The 23828-nt window shown below is 41.1% G+C and overlaps 1 protein-coding gene across 1 annotated transcript in view; it reads right to left on the bottom strand.

Annotated features, from left to right (window-relative positions):
• The window catches only part of LOC124145877 (integrator complex subunit 13-like), a 414821-nt gene that overhangs the window by 378488 nt on the left and 12505 nt on the right, over positions 1-23828 (bottom strand). The window lies entirely within an intron of this gene.

The following is a 23828-nucleotide window of genomic DNA, read 5'->3' as shown; positions in this document are numbered from 1 at the left end:
TGTGTAGAAATCTATAAGACTGTTCCTGTTATAGAAGCCATTGTCCTGTTTGTGTTTAGTTTCCAGGATACTGGAATGATCAGTGTTATTGTTCCAGGTTTGGGGCGGAAACAGTTTGTTTTTTCAGTTTTCTCTCTATTCTGGAACATTTCACTCTGTAATTATGTATTCATAGTTTAAGGTGTACATTGTGGTTCCGATTATCCAAGCAATCCTTTTTCAGATGCTGACTCTGACAATCCCTGAAGACATTTATATGACAAATAGAACTCTTAGAATTCTTACTAGATTTCTTTATAAAAGAAGATGGTACTTTCTGCTGTTTCCTACATATCAGAACCACATCATGCAGGGATGGAACTTAGTACGAGATCGCTAGCCGAACCAGTTTTGTGAATACCACTAAAGATTAGTAGAATTTGGAGGGGTATTGTCACTGTATATCGCCTTCTTTAAAGTGACCCGCCTATAAGGCAACCCACCAGTAAAAGCCTTCAAAATCGATGCTAATTTATAGACCCCGTCCATAAAGCGAATCGGAATTAAGCACATCACCAGCACATACACAACCCCTACATTTGCAATAAAAACGTGTTTGTCTTCCGCAGATAAAAATGACATTGTATCCCTTCAGCGAATTCAGGTAAATAAACAGGTGATAACAAGTAAACTTGGTCAATACAAATTTGAAACTTGAGATAAAACATCACTACACACGATGATTTACCTTTTAAATTGTATTTTCTGTTCTGAGTGCCATTGTTTAAAATGCAGAGATTCAGATTACCCTGTGTATTGTATTGTCTCAATTGTAAACAAAGTCGGAAACAGCATTCAGGTGTTCACACATTTTTTTCCCAATCAGTGATTCGGTTAAATATTACCAATAATATAACTTTAAAGATTTTTGATACAATGATCGGAAGAATTGTATCTGAAACTATTATTTTATCAGGAACAATATATTCCAGTATCGTGTTATTTTAGTTGCAGCTTTACTATATACATTTAAAAAAAATTAATAACCATAATCATAGGACTTTGGTACAGCCGATCGCTACTGCCAGATACAGGTTACAAACATAAATCCAGAAATACAATGAACACTTTTTAAAACCAGACAGTGTATTTACATGATTAATTTGTGTACTTCAGTACGGATTTGTTGACATGGTATTGTATTTCCAGTGTTATGTGCTCACGATAATGTCTTTGTGTTGGGGGGGAACATCAAAACTCTTCAACCCTGTGTATAAGATGACCCCCCTTGAAAAACCCCTAATTCTAGGTATAAAAACCTCACCTTATACATGGCGATATACGGTATATGTTATCCCTATTTAGAGTCATAGGCGTTCTTGATTAATTTCCATCCCTGATCATGAATCAGCTTCAGCCACAAGAGTTTGGTTGACTAAAAATACCTGATGAGTATGACTTGCATATTTTGATATACTACTCAATAAAAGTTAAGGATCATCCGATTCTTTCATATTACTATAGTTTATCTATGATGCCATGATGACCGATTCTTTCATATTACTACGTCATGTCATGACAAGATTAACTATAGCATGTACAGTTACATGAAAGAATCAGAAGATCCTTAACCTACTTGAGTAGTATGTCAGTCTTGCTTGAACCATTAGGGGGGTGGTTGGGTAGCCTAGTGGTTAAAGCGTTAGTTCGTCACGCCGAAGACCCTGGTTTGATTCCCGACATGGGTACAATGTGTGAAGCCCATTTGTGGTGTCCCCTGCCGTGATATTGCTGGAATATTGCTAAAAGCGGCATAAAACCATACTCACTCACTTTAACCATTAGGTAGGTAAGACCACACTAATTAATGATTTTACAAATTTTCATGGTCAAAATGCCAGTAGATGAAATTAGAATTAAATACCTAATCAGTTTGTAGTAACAAAAATCAAACAATGTTTAAAAAACAAACCTTACATCAAATATTTTATAGCATTTTTGTAAAACATGATACAAAATTGGTCTGAGTTTCTGAAGAATCTAAATCACCCCCCAAAATCTGCCCTTGATTACTGAATCAAGCATTTCGAATGGAGAACCTCCCTTTCTGCATAGGGGCTCCGATAACTGTGGTTCCCGCCACCACAAACTGTGTACATGTCCTCGACAAGAATGCATGTCTTATTGAAATAAAACATTGTATAGATACTTATTACATATTTGTATTTATTATTTTTTCAGCATGCAAATTGAACATCATATTCTTCCAACAAGAGCATTCTGCAGACAAGGATTAAAAGCACAGCTAAAGGCTTTTGGTCCATTGAGTGAGTGAGTGAGTGAGTGAGTGAGTGAGTGAGTGAGTGAGTGAGTGAGTGAGTGAGTGAGTGAGGTTAAACCCACAAGCATGGGTTTGGTGCTGACAAAATGTCTTAAGATATAAAAAAGAAATTTGGTTATGATGCAGAAGAATATCTTGTTAAAAGCTGATAAAGTATAAAGTAAATTTGCCTTTAGCACAATCACTAGACATTACCAAATTTTGTTTCTGAGTTGCATTTCAAAATTTTGCATCTTTCTCAAATAGATAATTTTCCACCCATGAAGATCCAGGTTAGAACAGGTCTTCAGCAATCAATGCTTGTTGTAAGAGGCGACTAATGGGATCAGGTGGTCAGACTCGCTGACTTGGTTGATGCATGTCATCATATCCTAATTGCGTGGATCGATGCTCATGACGTCAATCACTGGATTGTCTGGTCCAGACTTGATAACAGATAGTTGTCAGTGTTGCCTGCTTTTTACTGGTCATCATGCTCTTGAACCATGTCATGCGTGGTCACATTGTGCAACTACCCCAATGAAAGCATAGAAACTGTTTGTCTGTTGTTTAACACCGCACTGAGCAACATTCTTGCTATATGAAAGCGGTCTGCAAAGAGTCGAGTCTGGACCAGACAGTCCAGTGATCGATATTGTGAGCAACAATCCAGTAACACCATCAGGGTACAAAGACACGCTATAAACCAAGCCACCGAGCCTGACCAACAGATTCATCATGTGGCCTCTTACAGCCAGCATAGTTTGCTTGAAGGCCTATTTTATTCCAAACTGGATTCCCAATGGGCTGAAAGCCTAGGAACCAAAGACAATCATTCGTCTGTTTGATTGTTGCTTTGATGTTTATTTTGCAGAAGAATTATCACTGCATGTCGTCTGACTTTCGGAGTTTCATCATTCATTCATAGATCGTGTTTGCGATCCATTTACGACAAAAGATAACTATATACTGTATGAGTCAGATAAAGGTGAGGTGAAATGGGGTTTAACGTCACATCCAAGATTATTGCACTTAAATAGCGACGTGCATGCACGTGTATGTGTGTGTGTGTGGCCTCTTGTACTAGTCCGGACTGATGCCGATTTATAGTGCTAGCACACTGAGATGCCATGCCGCAGTTTAACATGAATACCCCACTCAGACACAGTATACTGACTCAGAGCCAACCAGTCTTTGTTTTAGCCCCTTAATGCCGAGCGCCAGACAGGGTAACAACAAGTACCATCTTTTAACGTCTATTGGTATGACGCGGCTGGGGATCGAACCCCGGACCTTCCGCTCTCCGGGCGGATGCTCTACCATTAGACCACGGAGGCGAGTCAGATAAAGCATATAACTCCAATGGCATACCATATAATATTTATACCTGACACAAGATCTGGCAGCCTTTTAGTTTACCGACCATGTTAAAACAGAAACACTGAGCTGTGCTGAAAACTTTTGAGTCAATCAGCCTGTACTTGTCTCTTTACATCAGTTTCAGAACATTCTAGCCTTAATATAACAGACTAGTTAAGTTTACTCGACCAAATGAAATTCTGCTTGACTTTGGACTAGTGGCAAAAGTCACAGACATGTGCGCTGATCAAACTTTCCTGGCGAGTCCCTTGGGATCCTGAGATCTGTTGACCAAGAAACAAACTAGGGCTGGAACGATTCCAAGTTTACTACCCAGGTACCAATCCCCCTATTCCCCGACCCTACCTGGGTACCCGCTGTAGGTCTCAAGAAATGGGAACAAAATGTCCGATTGGGAATAGTTTGACCATAGGCTTGGCAAAATATATTTAGATACACGTATAAAACGATCTGGTAGACAGATGCTTCATCTTTTTTCCAAGCATATAAAAAGAAATGCGAACATTAGTGACTTGTAGTACAACCATGGAGTTCTAGACAGTTTTTGTCCTTAAACCTTATATCACATGACTAACCACGGGTCTGGGTAGACATGTGGGTACCCAGGTCCTACTCAGTACCAAACCCACCCGAGTACCCAAGAACCCGAGTTACCAGTCCCAGCCCGAAAACAAACAAATCTACATTGGGTCACAGAGACAATTTGAAAGAGTGAGTGTGTTTTAACGCAGATATATTCCAGCAATACCAGGGCGGGGTACACCTGAAACATGCTTCACACATTGTACATGTGGGTATCCACCCAAGGGCCTTCAGTGCGACGAGTACACACTTCAACCACTTGGCTACCCAACCACATTCCTTTTTCTGATGCTGTCTCTGACAATCCCTGAAGACATTTTTTCAATTGAAAAACAAATATAACTCAAACATAGAATTCTTGCTGGATTTTCTTCTTTCTGTTCAACCACTTGGCATATAACCCCACCGCTCCTGATTTCGAAGACAATCTAAAACAACCCTCAAGACATGCCGAATCAGGGAATTCTAGAATTGAGTGAATTGGCTGAAGATCGACATTCCTGTAAAACAGATGACCATCACAGACGACCTAGTCTCTTGTTTGAACAGTTGCATATCTCCACACAGGAATACGCTGTTGTATGGGAAAAATAGAAAAATAGCTGGAAAAAATAAATAATTGGAAGAATATTGACCCATGTATCCTTCGACCTTTTTAAAAATAATTTTGTGCTGTTTCATATTCGGCCTCAGGCCTCTAAGAATACACGGGTGAATATTTATTTCATATCTTTTTATGTACAGCTACGTATTCCTGTAGTCTACAGGGCGTTTCTCTGTCGTCTGCCTTCCCCCAAATAACAGGGAAACATCTCAAATCAAGCACCACAGACTCAACCATGAAGACACATAATGAACAAAAGACCACTTTGATAATGCAACAAGCAACAATGGTGAATGGAAAACTCCATCAATAATAAACCTTCCACAACTGAAATAGTAACACTTTGAATTCATGGTTTCTAGATTTGTGCTAACCAATTAGTTCGGGTCGGTGGAAAGAAAACTGATCCATATGTTTTAATTATATTTGGAATGAAGTTGTTTGGGTCTTGAGGCCTGGCAGGAAACATATACTCACCCAAAAAGTTAAGGCATGACAGATCGATTAACTATAGTAATATAAAACAATTGGGAGGCCCTTAAGTCCAGGCTTTTTTTATTTTTAGAATTACGGATTTTTCAGCCCAAAGTCCAGGGTTGGAGGAGGGGGGAAAAGAAAAGAAGCCAAGATGCATTTTTTTGTAATGCAGAATAGCTCTGGCATACTTTATGAACATATTCTGTGCTCAAAAGACCACCATTTGTGACGATAAAGCCCCTTGTAACAACATAAATTCTACCACTTACCACTTTTTTTATACGTTTTCTCAAAAACTAGAGTTGGGGGGTCTGTAAACCAAAAAATATAAAACGCCTGGCCTAACCTTTTTTGAGTTGTATTCATGCTAGTACTGTTAAACTACAGAATGTTCTGTATTTTTTAAGTCTTATGCAAATGTAATTACTTCAGTGAAAGTTGTTCGCACTTTATAAGAACTTGCAGTTGCCGGGGAATATATACAATGCATCTATGCAGATCAATTATCATTTTCATTTTTGTACTTTATTTTTAAAAACAAATATAAGTGTCATGCAACTAAATTTCTTTCAAATGAGTAAACTGTATATAAAACAGTGTCATGTTTAGTAGTTGTAACGTTGCTATATAAGTGCAATAATCTTGGACGCGACGTTAAACCCAATTTCACCTCACCTAGTAGTTGTAAAATAAAATAAAACACCATGAAGATTATTAACATTGTTAGTTTAACATGGCCTATGAGGTCGTAGTGAAACATCCACATGCCATACCTCATGCCCATTGTGTAATATCTTTAGTGGCATTTTAGCATTATAGAAGCTGTAATCTCAGTGAAGACAGTGTTGACTTTCGGAATTCATCAACTTAATTCTTTAAAGGCTAGTACATCGACCATTCTGAAGCATTGTTTGCAAACAAAAGCCGATAACCCTGAGTTTATTTGGCTCTGCTCGCTTTATTCCACGAGAGAAGTTTCTGCTCCAGTGACCGCACTGCTGATTAGCAGGTCAAGAAGCCCTTCTTTCTGGGGAACCTGCAACGTGATTGGCTTCATACAACTGAGGCATTTATATTATATAATCTAGGCTTTGATAAACACTAGCTGCTAATGCAATCAAGCTGGCAGTTAGTATTTATTAACTCATCTCTAAGACAAACACACAAGCTTTCTCTTCAATTTGCTTTGAATAATTTACATGACCAGAGCCAGTTTATTCTGCACAGTGCCTTGGTTGTCAGTATCGCTGTGTGGAGCTCTTTAGTTTTGGTTTGTGAACTGAATCGTGCATGAACTAAAGACGTGACGTCACACTGGGAAATTATTTCATGCATTTATTCCAGAGTGAGTGTGAGTGAGTGAGTTGGGTTTAACGCCGCTTTTAACAGTATTCCAATCATATCGCGGCGCGGCAGCTTAGATGGGAGGAAAGCCCCAAGTGGTGCAGGTCTCAGATGTTTACCACTTCGGTGAAACCCACAAGCACAGGTATGGTGCTGACAAACCTAGAAACATAATCGGGGCGAACCGGGATTCGAACCCACAATCATAGGTTTCTGGCGTGCCAAGGGACGCAACTCAGCACAGCGAATCACGGCACCTTAGACGACTGGGCCACCCGTGCCCCCTCATTTATTCCAGAACCATCAATGCACTTGCCCTTGAGAGATTAAAGAAGTTGACATCCATAAGTCAAGTCTGTCTGCTGATGGGGGACAATTCTTTGAGGCGTAACAAGAAACACTTCACAGAGTATTGTCACTGTGACCTTGACTGCTCACCTTTCATATGTGGCAAGGACATTTCTTTGGACCAAGTGGAAGAAGAAGTCCACAGTCAATCTTCTAATTTACAATTATTGTGTATTTCAAGAGACTAACTGAGTTAAAGTTAAGGTTGTAGTAGCAATATCTGAGCCATCAAGAGTGTCATGAATAAATCCTACCTTTGTAAAATGATGCCAATATGGACAGTAAAACTTTATTGTTAATATAAACACCACAGACTCAATTTAACTTGAAAATCAGAGCCCCAGGTTATGTTCCAACGAACATTAAGCACAGCTGCTGAACAAACTGTTTCAACCTTCTGGCCTTTTATTCAATACATTCAAAGTTTAACCTTTTAATCAAATGTATCCCCTAGCCATCCAAAGCAGTTGCCATAACAAAGCCATAATATATTGCAATGTTAAACGCATTATCGTTCATCAGCACAGCTGTGTCTCTCAATACAACACTTTAATGTTCCATTTCATTAAACCGAGTAATATTAAAAGGTGACTGTAAGTAAAAGGTATCTTCAATCAAGTCATGTTTTTTAAAAAATCAAAATGCTATTAACACTATTAAAATAAACTATTTCCCACACCACTGACCCCGACTCACTTACCAAACCGGGGTTAATGGCAAGGAACACAAACACATTTTATCAACAATTGTTATTCTCTTCCACAATTTCCAGTAAGGCTCTACCAAACACACACATCTTCCCGAGGCAAGTGAGTTAACTGACTATAAAAGTCCAGTTTCCACCCTTGCGGAACTTCGTGGCAGGGGATAAAAATACCCAAATTTTGATCACAGTATGAGTGTTATCTGACACACCTAATACTGAACAAGCTGAAACAGCACTTCCGTGATCTAGTAGATAGAACTTCTGCCCAGAGTGTGGAAGGTTGGTGGTTTAAATCCCTGGCGGGCCATACCAAAGACATGAAATGATGGTACTTGTTGTTACCCTGCCTGGCACTTGGCTAAAACAAGGACTGGTTGGCTCAGGAGTCACAAAACTGTGTCTGAGTGTGGTATTTATGTTAAACTGCAGCATGGTGTCTCAGCAAACTGGCACTAGTCTGGACAAGTATAGCACACACACACACTCACATGCACATCACTATATAAGTGCAATGATCTTGAATGTGGGGTTAAACCTCACCTCACCTCACCTCACCTCACCTCACCTCACCTCACCTCATATTGTGGCATTAAGTACTACAAAGATACTCCGACAGTCACGGTCCCAGTTCAATCCATTATGTTCAGCCATTGTGACGAGCTAATCCCTATTAAAAGTCACATCATCAGACATCCCATCACTGGGGAAAAACTGTCGAAAACTGCTCTGATTAAGATGATTAATGAGAAGATGCTAAGCTTATGTGATTAAGAAGCATCTCATCTATTGGCTTTAGTTCTGAGTGAGAGTGCCTTGTAATATGCAACAGCTGTTCACAATTATCTACATAAGTATCTGATGCGATAACACATCATAAACATAACTCCCTGGAACGGAGAGGCAATCAAGACGTATGTGCACCTAATGCTGTGCAATGGAAATGGGAAGACAATACTGGTTTAACCTCCTTCTAAACAAATAAATATTGATTAGCCTGACTAGACTGCTCCTGTGTCCATAAATCAAAATTAAGGGAGGCAGGGGAACACTTTGGGAACTGTGCTCAACTGGGTTACCGGTGTATGTGGTATTCAATTTTATATCCCTAATATCAGATGCTGCTAACTATAGAGCTTGGTTCTCTTGGACCAAGTAACTGATGATGGTACATTATGTTCGGATTGATTCAGAAACCTAATGAAAGAGACATGCAGTCAAACACTGTTGTGTAGAAGTTGGAGGGCTCTACGTAAAATACTTTGAATTATCCAAGGTTCGATACAAATGAAAATGATGAACAAAGATGGAATACTGCAGTAACCAAGCTTCTACTTCGACAAGTTAGGTTTGACACAACCTGGTTTGAATGTATGTCTCAGTTTATTCATGTCAACAAGAAACACTTGGTTTGCTGGTCACTAATTAAATGATGGAAATACTTATCATCTTCAAAGAGTTATACAAGGTACTGATTCCACTCCTGCCAAGACCTAGTTTAGGATCAGAGTAAGTCATTGAGTGACTCTGTGTGTGTGTGTGTGTGTGTGTGTGTGTGTGTGTGTGTACGCGCGTGCGTGCGGGATAGATGGAGGCAGTGTGTGATGGATGGAGGCAGTGTGTGATGGATGGAGGCAGTGTGTGATGGGATGGAGGCAGTGTGTGATGGGATGGAGGCAATGTGTGATGGATGGAGGCAGTGTGTGATGGATGGAGGGAGTGTGTGATGGATGGAGACAATGTGTGATGGAGGCAGTGTGTGATGAATGAAGGCAGTGTGTGATGGTATGATGGAGGCAGAGCGTGATGAATGAAGGCAGTGTGTGATGGTATGATGGAGGCAGAGCGTGATGAATGGAGGCAGTGTGTGATGGTATGATGGAGGCAATGTGTGATGGATGGAGGCAGTGTGTGATGGTATGATGGAGGCAGTGTGTGATGGATGGAGGCAGTGTGTGATGGTATGATGGAGGCAGTGTGTGATGGATGGAGGCAGTGTGTGATGGTATGATGGAGGCAGTGTGTGATGGATGGAGGCAGTGTGTGATGGTATGATGGAGGCAATGTGTGATGGATAGAGGCAGTGTGTGATAGAAGGAGTGTGTGATAGATGGAGGCAGTGTGTGATGGATGGAGGCAGTGTGTGATGGTTGAAGGCAGTGTGTGATGGATGGAGGCAGTGTTCGTTGGATGGAGGCAGTGTTCGTTGGATGGAGGGAGTGTGTGATGGTTGAAGGCAGTGTGTGATGAATGGAGGCAGTGTTCGTTGGATGGAGGCAGTGTGTGATGGATAGAGGCAGTGTGTGATGGATGGAGGCAGTGTTCGTTGGATGGAGGCAGTGTTCGTTGGATGGAGGCAGTGTTCGTTGGATGGAGGGAGTGTGTGATGGTCTGATGGAGGCAATGTGTGATGGAAGCAGTGTGTGATGGAGACTGTCCATGTCAAAGAAAACTCTCACAATAGAGTCAAATCTCCATGATTGTAGTCTTCGGTAAACAAAAACCCACCACAAATTACCTTGATTTTAACAATAATTCCAACAAGCTCCACATGCTGTGAACACTGCTGAAGAAGCTGTTACTACAAGTTGATGACAGCGGATGCAGCCTCCCAGGGAAGCCCCTTGCCAACCATCTGGTCTTCATCACCAACTCATCAAGATAGGATCACCGCAAGCATGACCATGATTAATATGTGATGGAAGATGAAACAAGCAACATACATGATGCTGTTAGCACTTTCTAATTTAATCTCCACAACCTGTAGACGGCATGATAAAGGTTAACTTTAAGTAGGTGTCAGGTTGGAACAGATGTTCTCACTTGGTTGTATGCAACTGTCACATTTCCATTTTTAACTTCTTTAAGAGGCATTTAGAGTGAGTGAGTGAGTTTGGTTTGACGCCGCTTTTAACGGTATTCCAGTTATTTCGCGGCGTGTCAGCTTAATGTGGGAGGAAAGCCCGAAGGGATGCAGGTCTCAGACTTTTACCACTTCGGTGAAACCCACGAGCACGGGTATGGTGCTGACAAACCTAGAAACATAATCGGGGCAAACCAGGATTCGAACCCACAATTATAGGTTTCTGGCGTGCCCAAGGGACACAACTCTGCACAGTGAATCGCGGCGCCTTAGACGACTGGGCCACCTGTGCCCCCGAGAGGCATTTAGAAGTTGGAATACTAAGTAACAATAATATTTACGGATGTACAACTTCTTTATTACAATTGAGAGCAACGTTTCGGTGTAGGTTCTAACACAGTTATCAAGCAAGTGAATCTGGTTATCCAGAAATATTATCTTTACTTTCCATTTTTAGTCAGGCCACTATCATTTATGTTTGGTTTACAGATTTGTATATTTTCAAAAAATTCTGTATTTCCTCTATACAGGACCTTCAATACACGCTGGCCTCTAATTGTTGACGGGTCCATCGTTTGATGAAATTACTTATCCTTACCACATTTAATTACTGCATGAAATGATTCCTCCTTCACTTGATAATGGGTGTTTCCTGCAATTGTGGGATTTCGACAACGTAGTGTTTCCACTGTGTCCGCATTAAACAGAACAGATGCCGGGCATCTAATAGACGCCGGGTCCACGGCTTGCTTGACATAGACATAGTTCTCATACACCGCCTGCATCATCAGAAAGTCCGCCACATGTTCCGTTTGTATTTCTATTTTTAAAAGTTTTTACAAATCTTTAAATATTCCATGTTTCGAACACATGACCCTGGCAGTAAAATGCTACAATACTTCAATACTTAAGTTCAACATGATTTTGCCGAAATTATTGTACACAAAATTCAGTCCCCAATTCTTTTATTTTTTAAAGCCTAAAAAATGATTGAAAATATTCCTTCTATAAACATGATAAATGTTCCGCAGATCAAAGAATTCATTTTAATAATTTTTATATAGAGAGTATCAACAGATGTAATGAAATTAAAAAGTGATGTTTATCTATTCATACTGAGCCAAAATGTTGATTGAAGATACACATGAGTATCCAATCGGTTAACAAATCTACATCAGACGATCATCTGCCTCAACACAAACAAAGTCTCACGCAGTCTACAGAATCAAGGACTTGGCAGGTGTGTTTGGCTTTGTAATCCTGTCCAGTATTCAAGGAACTCTACATTGGAATACAGAAGAGATCAGCGTGCCCTCGTGGGCTTGAAATTGTTGGATAAATACTTGCACTGGGGGTGGGGGAGAGGTGGGGTTGGGATGTAGCAGAGACTGCGAGCTCTTTCTTGTTTTCAGATACCTCACATGTAAACTATCATGTGGAATTGTCCACTTCGTAATGCTTGGGAATTTTTTCAAAATTTTGGATCTGTCCGTGAAGGTTCTAATCAAACGGGATGGTTTAGTCTAGTGGTTAATGTGTTGGCTCATCACGCCGAAGACCCTGGTTTGATTCCCCACATGGGTACAGTGTGTGAAGCCCATTTCAGGTGTCCCCCACCGTGACATTGCTTGAATATTGCTTAAAGCAGCATAAAACCATACTCACACACTCTAATCATACAATTGTAACACAGCTTGTCCTTGAGCACACTGTTCAAACCACAGGCACCACATCATGCATCAAAACCATTCCACAATTAATTTTTCTTCATTTTAAATTTGTGTCTTACGCTTTTGATTTGCACTACTTTCACAAGTTGAACAGTGTCCAAAAGATGTCCTTTTTCAAGACACTTCAGCAAGACTGACAGAATGTACAGCTCAAAATGGCACCAGTGCCAATCACAATACCAAAACATAAAAACAATTTGGCAACAACATAGGTATTTTAGGCCTTGATGGTCACTTCAACATATATAGGACACATCATGAGAAGGTATGAAAAGATTTTGTTTATCATTGAGTGGACCACACAGGATACTTCGATATCATCTCACAAAACCATATCAGCAAGAAGTATCTACTTCGCCAATATAAAGTCAGCGTCACTATTGAGGGGTCACACAGATAACGAGAGAGAGAGATAGAAAAACGTCTCATTTTTAACTTCCAAGAGTGCAGTTCACATACGGTACATCTGGAATGAACCACGTAGTACACAAATTGATTGACTAACATATCGTCATTCAAATCTTTTATTACACAATACATTTCTAAACATTTCCAATCTCTAAAATTGTAATAAACAACAGTCCTGATCCTGATTTCAAAGAGCTGGCTAGACTTGCTTTTACATACATCCAGTTGGTTTTGTTTTCTAAAAAATACACCTATTACACAGTCATGGAGCAGGACTTGGTTGGTTGGTTGGTTTGTTGTTTAATGCCGCACTCAGCAATTTTCCAGCTATATGACGGCGGTCTGTAAATAATCGAGTCTGGACCAGACAATCCAGTGATTATTATCATGAGCATCGATCCACGCAATTGGGATTGATGACATGCATCAACCAAGTCAGCGAGCCTGACCACCCGATCCCGTTAGTTGCCTTTTACGACAAGCATAGACACCTTTTACGGCAAGCATGGGTTGCTGAAGACCTATTCTACCCCGGAATCTTCACGGGGCCATGGTGCAGGACTACCACACTGACTGTTACTGACATGTATTGCACGTGCATGGGCCAAACCACTGACAGCACTGGGGCAGGTGTTTTGGCTTGCTTTTTCCATCTCCTTCCTTCAGATCTTCAGCAACCCATGCTTGCCGTAAAAGGCGACTAATGGGATTGGTTGGTCAGGCTCGTTGACTTGGTTGATGCATGTCATCGATCCCAATTGCATGGATAGATGCTCATGATATTAATCCCTGGATTGTCTGGTCCAGACTCAATTATTTACAGACCGCCATCATCTAGCTCGGATATTGCTGAGTTTGGCGTTAAACAACAAACCAACCATCCACATCCATCTCCTTCAATCTTGCACCTTTCATTGTTCCTTTTAGTCATCCATTATTCCAGTTTCATAAAAGCATCCAGTCAGTGTGGCATAGACATAAACAACATGTTCTTCAACTGTCAATCACATTGTCAACATACTCAGACCTAGTGGTCTCCAGGACCCTAGATTAAAAATTTAAAAAGGAGAAAAAAAAAGTCTAGAATGATTTGGCAAGTCTAGGTTGCCCCATATTGCCTGAAATTAAGGATTGTTCTTGCCTCCATTTGGATCTTATTCTTTTTATTTTGTAGATATATACTTTTAAATAAGATAACTTTATATCTGGGACAAAATGTTCCTGCCTGACACCCGACATACCAAGATGGCCCTACAATGCTGACTGAGCACACATGCAGATGATGCTGGAAGGAGCTACATACTTCTGGCCCATGTGTACCATGGTGTACATCCATCACCACCATCACCACAGGCAAACTCCATGATGATGCACAAAACTGTGGCAATGTGCTCCAGGGCTACTTGGCCTATTTATGAGAAACCATCTGTATTTTGGGACAGTGTTTACTTCTAGCCAACTGATTGATTGATTGATTGTTTGTTTGTTTGTTTGTTTGTTTGTTGTTTAATGCCACACATTTAGATATCTTGGTTGGCTGGTTGGTTGTTTTACACCGCACTCAGCAATATTCCAGCTATATGACGGCGGTCTGTAAATAATCAAGTCTGGACAAGACAATCCAGTGATTGCTATCATGAGCATCGATCCACGCAATTGGGATCGATGACCTGCATCAACCAAGTCAGCGAGCCTGACCACCCGATCCCGTTAGTCGCCTTTTACTGACTGTCATGTTGCAATATACATAAAAGAAAAAAGTCAGAGAAAAATATAGGTTCATCACGATATGGTTTTAAACAGAAGACCTCAGCATGATCAAGTGCAATAAGTCTTGACCCTGATAATTATAAGGTCTTGAGGTTAACATCCATCCATCCATCTGTTCGTTTGTTTCTTTATTTATTTAACACTGCACTCAGCATTATTTCAGCTATATGACAGTGGTCTGTAAATAATCAAGTCTGGACCAGACAATCCAGTGATTGCTATCATGAGCATCGATCCACGCAATTGGGATCGATGACCTGCATCAACCAAGTCAGCGAGCCTGACCACCCGATCCCGTTAGTCGCCTTTTACTGACTGTCATGTTGCAATATACATAAAAGAAAAAAGTCAGAGAAAAATATAGGTTCATCACAATATGGTTTTAAACAGAAGACCTCAGCATGATCAAGTGCAATAAGTCTTGACCCTGATAATTATAAGGTCTTGAGGTTAACATCCATCCATCCATCTGTTCGTTTGTTTCTTTATTTATTTAACACTGCACTCAGCAATATTCCAGCTATATGACAGCAGTCTGTAAATAATCGAGTCTGGACCAGACAATCCAGTGATTGCCATCATGAGCATCATCCACGAAATTGGGACATGATGCCATGCATGAACTAAGTCAGCAAGCCTCACCACCCGATCCCGTTTGTCGCCTCTTATGACAAGTCTTTTAACGGCAAGCATGGGTTGCTGAAGACCTATTCTACCCCAGATCATCACAGGTCTCCCAACAGCATTGAGTGACACTGTCACACGTCATTGCGCTTGAACAGCGTGGAGTGACACTGTCACGTGTCATTTGGGACAGCGAGGCAGCGAGCCTGACCACCCGATCCCATTAGTCGCCTATTACAACGAACATAGTTGCCTCTTACAACAAGCATGGGTTGCTGAAGACCTTTTCTTCCCCAGATCTTCACGGGTCCCATCCTTCCGAACAAAACACCATTAATCCATGAAACACAAACTTTCAAGTTCATGATGTACAGGATATGGGTCAAGAAAGTGCATCTGCCACTTCATGGAGGAGGAGAAATTCTCAGAGTATGTTCAAACCTGATTAATATAACATTCATTTGTTTTGTTATCCTTTTAAACTTAATTTTGCATAAAGGCTAACATGTGTTGATTCAACTGTGACATGGGGCACAGATCACCAACTGGCTGTGCAGAGTTGCATCCCTTAGCTGTGCCTGGATCCCCTAGTCATGGGTTAAAAATCCTAGAATCACACCTGTCGTGACCCTTGGTTAAAAATATCAGCAACATTCCTGTACGTTTTGATTTGAACTAACAGTAAGGGGGATATGCAGCCTTTGACATGCCAATTTGTGAGACTGGGTCAATGGCTCTACTTGACATCGCTGTACAAAATTCATTCCTCAATGTATGATATATGAGTACATTAGGTCAATCAAATACTTGTCTTTCTCCAGAAAATATTTACAACCCTGTGCCATACGAACCTGCTCCCGCCACTCAGAAGGCAAGTACAATCACGATGATCAGTACATACCAAGGTCTGAGCAACTGTTGACATACATAGTAACATAGTGAGTGAGTGAGTGAGTGAGTGAATGAGTGGACTAGAAAGTGAGCTAGCTAGTGAGTGAATGAGTGGACTGGAGAGTGAGTGAGCTAGTAAGTTAATGAGTGAGTGAGTGAGTGAACTAGAAAGTGAGCTAGCTAGTGAGTGAATGAGCTAACTGGAGGGTGAGTGAGCTAGTGAGTTAATGAGTGAGTGAGTGAGCTAGAGAATGAATGAGTGAGTGAGTGAGTGAACTAGAAAGTGAGCTAGCTAGTGAGTGAATGAGCGAACTGGAGGGTGAGTGAGCTAGTGAGTTAATGAGTGAGTGAGTGAGCTAGAGTGAGTGAGTGAGTGAGTGAGTGAACTAGAGAGTGAGCTAGCTAGTGAGTGAATGAGTGAACTGGAGAGTGAGTGAGCTAGTGAGTTAATGAGTGAGTGAGTGAGCTAGAGAGTGAGTGAGTGAGTGAGTGAACTAGAAAGTGAGCTAGCTAGTGAGTGAATGAGTGGACTGGAGAGTGAGTGAGCTAGTGAGTTAATGAGTGAGTGAGTGAGCTAGAGAGTGAGTGAGTGAGTGAGTGAACTAGAAAGTGAGCTAGCTAGTGAGTGAATGAGTGAACTGGAGAGTGAGTGAGCTAGAGAGTTAATGAGTGAGTGAGCTAGAGAGTGAATGAGTGAGTGAGCTAGAGAGTGAGTGTGTGTGCGAGTAAGTTAATGAGTGAGTGAGGGAGCTAGAGAGTGAGTGAGTGAGCTAGTGAGTTAATGAGTGAGTGAGTGAGCGAACTGGAGAGTGAGTGAGCTAGTAAGTTAATGAGTGAGTGAGTGAGCTAGAGAGTGAGTGAGTGTGCGAGTGAGTTAGTGCGAGCTAGAGATTGAGCTAGTGAGTCAGTCAGCGGGAGAGTGAGTGAGGGCATGAATTAGTGGTGTTTTACTCGCTTTGAACAGTATTTTGTTTATATCATGCCATACTAGTCAAAGACCTTTACAACTTCAGTGGAACCAAGACACATGGATATAGTGCAGACAAACCACACAGTGATCCTGGCACACCCAAGGGCAGCCACCCTGCACATCAGAGGTGATGTTCCAGATTGCCTTAAGTCAGCTCCGATTCTCCACATAACAGCATGACCATGACAAGAGTCTCACTTAACCCACACAGTAGCAACCAATCATACCAAGGCTACCCAAGGCTAGGTACATTTCATAAGGACTACTTAACTGATGGTAAACTTATCAATGGTAAATAAAGTCTCCATTTGATTTGTTTGGGATTTGTTTGTTGTTTAATGCCGCACCCAGCAATATTCCAGCTATATGATTATGATGATGGCGGTCTGTAAATAATCGAGCCTAGACCAGACAATCCAGTGATTGATATCATGAACATCGATACATGCAATTGGGATACGATGACATGCATTAACCAAGTTAGCGAGCTTGACCAACCGATCCCAATAGTCGCCTTTTACGACAAGCATGGGTTGATGAAGACCTATTCTAACCCGGTTCTTCACGGTTAGTCTCCATTTGAACTGAATTCAGAAAAAAGTCAATGAAAACATGACATGACATTGTATTAGATGTCCTTTGGCAAATTGTTATAAATCATCAATAACCCTGTCTATTACGACTTCAACATGTAATCAAAGACAATTGTAATCAATCAGGAGTGACTTAATCTCTGTGATCTGTGAAACAATTAGTTTTCAACATGTTTCTATCCAACTATCAACTTTCAATCACTAACCATATTCGCTCTAATAAGCGCCCACGGCGATATTTGCTAATATATTGGCTAGTCAACAATCCCAATTTGCACCCCTTCCGACTGATCAATGTACACAAGACTTATTTATTCGTGTATAATACACACATTATATGCACCCTTAAGGGTGTTATATGCACCCTTAATAATGGGCAATTAAATTCTGGAAAAAATATGTCTTATATAAATATTTCAGGCTGTCAGCATAAACCACGAAATTTACGATCTTTCAACTCTGTTTTTTTTACCAATATATACTGAACTGCAAAAGAAACATCATCATGGATAGATATATGAGAAACCTTATTTGTCCAAACACTGTAAACATACTTTGAGACACATTAAAAGATGAAACGTGGCAAAACTGATCATCAAGGTTGAAATTAAAGTGACAAATGTTCTTAAAGTGAAACACAACACTAGTCTCGGAGAAAATGGCATCACAAGTCGGTATCTCGTGTGTCCGCCATGTGCATTGATGACTGCTGTGCAATGTTGATACATGGAATGGGTGAGGCGGTTGATGAAGGCCATAGGCATTTCAGCCAACACTCTGAGGAACGCCTGACAGAGTTCAGCTGCAGTTGTCGGCCTTGGTCGAACGTCATTCAGCCGTCTTTGAATCTCGTCCCACAGGTGCTCAATTGGATTTAAGTCAGGACTGAGGGCAGGCCACTGCATGGTTCTGATGCCATTCTGCTGGAGGAAGTGTAGGCACGGGCATTATCATGCTGAAACTCGTGGTTGCGGCGACATGCCAAATGAGGTATGGCATGTGGTCTCAAGACTTGATCAATGTACCGAGCTGCTATGACACCATTGCCTCTCCCTTGACCGATGTCCTGGAAGACCACAGGGCCGACCCTCTGTGCAAGACCAATTCCACCCCACACCATGAGGCTCCGACCACCCCACGAGTCTCTCTCAACAACACAAGCATCCGAAAAACGTTCCCAAAGGCGTAGCCAGACTCTCTGCCTGCCATCTGCTGTTGAGATACAGTAACGGCTCTTGTCTGAGAAGAGGACTCCACTTCACTGCTGGTGGCGCCAATGCTGGTGCTGTGTTGCCCACTGAAGACGGTCCCGGCGATGACGTGGTGTCAGAATGGGTCCTTGGTGTGGCCTGTGACAGTGGAGGTGTCTGCTTGTCAATCGTCGACGCATGGTGTCCGCACTAATGTGTCATTGATGTGTCCCAATGGTCTGTCGAGCAGTTTCTGCAGCAGTAACAAAGCGATCTTGAAGATGCTGTCGCACAATCTGACGATCCTGACGTCGGGTGGTGACCCTTGGTCTTCCAATACATGGTCGGTCACCTGTAGTGTTGGTGGTCTGGTACCGTTGCTGGAGCCTGTATATGGTCCTTACGTGGACTTGACATGCATTGGCTACTTGCCGGACGGTTTGTCCAACTTGCAATCGTCCAAGGGCTTGGTGTCGCTGATTTCTTGTCAATCTTGGAATGTGGTAGCAATTCAATAACGAATGAATGTTATCCGATCTGGGTGGATTTTTATAGGGCAAGAAATTGGGGAATGCATGTGCCTTTCAAATTTCACGGAACTCACGTGCATTGTGTTACCATGGCCGTTGCCCTGATGCGTTTGGGCGATCGGTTTTATCTGCTTTGTTTTTTTATCATCAAATTCCCTTTTTCCGGACAAGGTAATGTTAGATTTAAAAACTTTAGAAACTGGTTAAAATTACCCAGATATTTATGACAACATTTCATTCAATGTTACTTGGGGTGATGTTTCTTTTGTGGTTCAGTATACTATTCTAATAAGAGCCCCCTGTTTCTAACTTTGAGAGCGTCCTGCACACTTATTACGTCAAATACCATATTCTCTATACAGCTTGTGAAAGCCGCATGGTCTCCTCAACACTCTGGCGGGTGATGGTGTTTCCTCCAACAGGATTCTCACAAAGCAAGCATCAAGGCATCCATCATCTACCCACAATATTAGCAGAAGCCACAAGAGCCACTGTTAATTAGCAATGGATTAATTACTCACTGCTTCTCATCAGAACCATGTGTGTAAACACGCATCTATCTGTGTCGAGTGAGTGTCAGACTTGAACATCATGGAATTGAGAGATCAGTCACCATGAGGAATTAAACATAGTAAGTCTGATCCTATCAAGTTATACTGAAAGACTATCCCACTAAGCCAGAGTTTAGATCTTCCAACAAAGTTCTATTGTAAAATTTACACACAGCTATAATTTAAGATCTCCCAGCGCTAAATATCTTGTGACAAAGTTAAATTGAAAGATTTTCACACACAGTTATACTGTAACACCTTTTCACAAAGGTATACCATAAGATTCTCCCACAAGGTCATATTGTAAGATCTTCCCACAAAGTTACATTGTAAGATCTTCCCACTAAGTTATATTGTAAGATCTTCCCACAAAGTTATATTGTAAGATCTTCCCACAAAGTTATATTGTAAGATCTTCCCACAAAGTTACATTGTAAGATCTTCCCACTAAGTTATATTGTAAGATCTTCCCACTAAGTTATATTGTAAGATCTTCCCACAAAGTTATATTGTAAGATCTTCCCACAAAGTTACATTGTAAGATCTTCCCACTAAGTTATATTGTAAGATCTTCCCACAAAGGTATACCATAAGATTCTCCCACAAGGTCATATTGTAAGATCTTCCCACAAAGTTACATTGTAAGATCTTCCCACTAAGTTATATTGTAAGATCTTCCCACAAAGTTATATTGTAAGATCTTCCCACAAAGTTACATTGTAAGATCTTCCCACTAAGTTATATTGTAAGATCTTCCCACAAAGTTATATTGTAAGATCTTCCCAAAAAGTTGCATTGTAAGTCTTGGGTTGCTGAAGACCTATTCTAACCCGGATCTTCACGGGTCTTTAGCCTAGAAAGGCTAGATATTTTCACTCTGTTGCCTCAGCAGATTAGCATAATATTGTCCATTAATGGGTCTGACCTTTCTGGAGGTAGTCCACCAATAGGATTCCTTTTGAATCCCAGAAAGCTGAAGCCATCACCATGACCTTTGCCTTCTTCAGAGGAGATGTTAAATGTTGCCATTGCTTTGACTGTTTACAAATCCATGTTTACAAATCCATGTTTACAATTGCTCAACAAAACCACCTAATCACCTATTAACCTGGGTCTGCTTCAATACTACGTAAATTCTCACAAAAGATGTTTAATTGATGAAGCTTGAGTGTTTCTGATCAGGGCCCACTTGCACAAAGCGATCTTAGCGCTACAACTATTGTAAGCCTATGTTAAAATATGGGAGTTACGGTCATCTTAGCGCTAAGATCGCTTTGTGCAAGCGGGCCCTGGAGCCAGAGCTTGGAACTCAGCTGCAGAAATCTTTGTCATGCCCAGTTCATTCCTCAGAATGTTCTTTAGTCTCTCGTGAGGTCAAATATATACAATATTCATTTTACTACACATTCTGAAATGACACAACAATCTTTGTGATATTTCTACAAAACTTGCTTGCGAAGATGTCTGTTATCACTGATCAGTTGTAAGGATGTCCAAATAAAGTCACGTCAAGTCATTTTCATGCGAATAGTGAAATTGTACCTATTCTATTCATTCAACCTGTTTAAATATCTACAGTTACAACTTCTACATTTCAGGTCACAGAAGCAGAGCCATCAACATCTACAGAAGAACCAATGATGAGTGAGTGAGTTGGGTTTAACACTATTCCAGTCATATCACGGCATGTCAGCTTAATGTGGGAGGAAAGCCCAAAGTGATGCAGGTCTCAGACGTTTACCACTTCGGTGAGACCCACGAGCACGGGTATGGTGCTGACAAACCTAGAAACATAATCGGGGTGAACCTGGAATCAAACCCACAATCATAGGTTTCTGGCGTGCCCAAGGGACGCAACTCAGCACAGCGAATCGCGGCGCCTTAGACAACTGGGCCACCCGTGCCCCTGAACCAATGATGAAGGCAGGAAGCAGGCGGCTGTGCCTGAGGATGAATCTGCACAGCCAGCTGTCCAATATGACTGCAATCATGTGGCTGACATTCAACTTTAGCTGATCGATTGGTTGAAACAGAACTTGTCAACCGTGTGTCTTATTCAAGTTTTACAATTATTCCTCAAGTTGCGAGGCTTTACTTTGAAGTAAAACTGAGGTGAAGTAAAACCCCATACTACTGTACCAGGTTGTACTTTATTTTTTACTTATTTTGTTTTATTTAATTGTTTTGGCAACAACTTCCAGTACAAGGTCAACCACACCCCCCCCCCCCCCCCACACACACACACACACCCCACACCCCACACCCCCCCCACCCCAAGCCCATCTTCCCGGGGCAAGCGTGTCCACAAGCCTATATGAAAGCCTAGTTTCTACCCTTGCCACATCAAGGCCACTTTCTTGGCTGAACCCTGCCGCCACCTCGTGTAGATCACGAGTTGTGCGCCTTGTAATGAAAACGCAATATCCAATCAGATCGCTCGTCGATGGCAACTACCATAAGCGACAACCTAGTCGATCAGATAACGAAAACACTCACAATTTCATCCCTGAAACAAAAACATCACTGAGGGGTTTAAAAGATGAAAAAGACATATTCATGACAACAAAGACAGGCAGCGGTAAATGACTTTCATACGCAGGTGTACCAGTCATGGATGTTGATTTTGTGAAACATTCTCTGATTGGACTATCAATATGTGCGGTAGTCTATTTAGCACAGGAAAGTGGCAAGGGTGGAAAAAAGACTTTGACAAAAAGGCTAGAGGACGCTCTTGCCTCAGGAAGATGCCCCCAGCCCAGTTTTTTGTTAGCACACGTGAAAACTGCAGTGGTATGTACCTGACACCAAGCAACATGTGGATTCTTGTCCACGTTTACATTGAGCTTCATTATCAAGTTCAGGAGGTTTTACCCTCAAACACACACACACACTAAACAGTTGAAATGTTACCAGGGAACAACCATACCAGACATTTCAAACTCCTCGAAAATAACATGCTCTGCAATTAATGTTCCCATAAAATGCCTGCATTGTTGGTACATCTTGACAACAGGGTGTTTCCGATGTCTCTGTCTGCCCTCCATCAACACATGCTAAATGCCCAGCCAGATACGGTGCACATAAACAGCATTAGTGGCCCCACTGACTTCAGCAACAAATCAACAAGAGCCTTTGAGTGAGGCTGTGCTCAACTGATTGTCATGCAGCCCTATCCTTGTAAAACTGGAGGTCATTATGACTCCTTATCTGTACTACAGGGAGCAGGGATGTGAGCAGGTTTTCCGAGGGAAAAGAGGAAATGTCTATGGGGGTCTGGGGAAATTTTTTAAATATTTGATTGCATTTTAAGCAATTTCGTGCAGTTTAGACAACATTCACCAAGAAATGTAATAAGTCAATGGCAAAAGTCAAAAAGTCAAATAAACAATGATGGCGAATGCAATAAAATTTCGAAGTTAAATCAGTACTTTTTAAAAATTGGGCATAGCTTCCGCACACCCGGCTACCCGCCAGGTCTGGGAGCAATACTGCCATAAACTCCCCCCCTCCCCAATCAGCGAAGATTGTCCAGTTTTTGACAACATTTTTCAGAGTGGTTTTTTAAAATCTTCAATCATATTTTCACGCGGATGATGATTTTTTCCGAGGACTACTGTTTTAAAAAATGTGATATTCCGCATTTCACATCCCTGAATGAGTCATAGGTCTTTCCTAGGGGTCATTTTAACAAAATATTTATTGATGTTAGATTTTGTAATTTTTTAATCTAAAAGATATTATCTTGTTTCTCGTATCCTGTTGTTTAAATCATGTTTTAGGTATATATCTACTCTCTGTGCAGTTGTTAATGTAATTAAATCGCAATGTCCAATATTTGTTATTATCTTCGCAGATAACAGATTGATGTAGTTTGATAAGACAACTGCTATATCATGTTATAACTCTTTACATAATGATGGGACTCACCAGACTCGGCACTGTACGTTATGAAGTATCAACGTCTTTTATTT

The sequence above is a fragment of the Haliotis rufescens genome, unplaced genomic scaffold, assembly GCF_023055435.1.
Source record: "Haliotis rufescens isolate VD_foot unplaced genomic scaffold, xgHalRufe1.0.p SCAF_45, whole genome shotgun sequence".
NCBI lineage: Eukaryota > Metazoa > Mollusca > Gastropoda > Lepetellida > Haliotidae > Haliotis > Haliotis rufescens.
This window is presented reverse-complemented; position numbering and strand designations above follow the sequence as displayed.